The sequence below is a fragment of the Bubalus kerabau genome, chromosome X (assembly GCF_029407905.1).
Source record: "Bubalus kerabau isolate K-KA32 ecotype Philippines breed swamp buffalo chromosome X, PCC_UOA_SB_1v2, whole genome shotgun sequence".
In the NCBI taxonomy this organism is placed as follows: Eukaryota; Metazoa; Chordata; class Mammalia; order Artiodactyla; family Bovidae; genus Bubalus; species Bubalus kerabau.
In genome coordinates this window covers 89,728,605-89,729,570 of record NC_073647.1, presented here as the reverse complement: position 1 = coordinate 89,729,570, position 966 = coordinate 89,728,605, and the positions used below count along the sequence as shown (strand labels likewise).

The 966-nt window shown below is 43.4% G+C and overlaps 1 non-coding gene across 1 annotated transcript; it reads right to left on the bottom strand.

The window, feature by feature from the left end:
- Positions 1–634: 634 nt before the first annotated feature.
- On the bottom strand, positions 635–739 carry LOC129640449 (U6 spliceosomal RNA). The gene has a single exon (XR_008708819.1). It is a non-coding gene; the product is annotated as a U6 spliceosomal RNA (small nuclear RNA).
- Positions 740–966: the final 227 nt, after the last annotated feature.

The following is a 966-nucleotide window of genomic DNA, read 5'->3' as shown; positions in this document are numbered from 1 at the left end:
TTCTGTGGACAGAGGAGCCTAGTGGGCTACAGTCCATGGGGTCACAAAGAGTCAGACACAACTGAGCCACTTACCCTTTCATTTTCAGGGGCTTCCCTGGTGGCTCAGACAATAATGAATCTGCCTGCAGCACAGGAGATCCAGGTTCGATCCCTGAATTAAGAAGATCTCCTGGAGAAGGAAATGGCAACCCACTCCAGTATTCTTGCCTGGAGAATTCTGTAGACAGAGGAGCCTGGTGGACTACAGTCCATGGGGTTACAAAGAGTTGGACACAACTGAGCGACTAACACTTTCACTTTCTTTTAACCCAGTGTCCATTTCAACACTATTTACAATAGCCAGGACTTAGAAGCAACCCAGATGTCCATCGGCAGATGAAGAGGTAAAAAAAATTGTGGTTCATATATACAAGTGTGTAGTGGAAGTATTAGTCCCTCAGTCGTGTCTGACTCTTTGTGACCCCATGAACTGTAGCCCACCAGGTTCCTCTATCCACAGAACTCTCCAGGCAAGAATATTGGATTGGGTTGCCATTTTCTTCTCCAGGGGGTCTTCCCAACCCAGGGATTGAATCCAGGTCTCCTGCACTGTGGGCAGATTTTTTACTGTCTGAGCCAACAGGGAAGCCTTAAATATTATGGAACAGTTCATGAATTTGTGTGTCATCCTTACACAGGGACCATGTTAATCTTCTCTGTATCATTCCAATTTTAGTATATGTGTTGGCAAATTATACAAGAGGTTTCTTTTTATCCTGAGTAATTGCAAAAAGTTTTAAACAAGAGAGTGCACAATCAGCTTAACATGTTAAAAAGACCACTCTGATTACTATGTGGAAGGTAGACTGAAGGGTTTGGGCCACAGTGGTGACAATCATGATGGAGAAAAGTGGATTGATTGAGAAGGAGGTATTGAAGAAAATCACTCAGATTTGGCAGTTGACTAGAAATAGAAAGAAAGTAC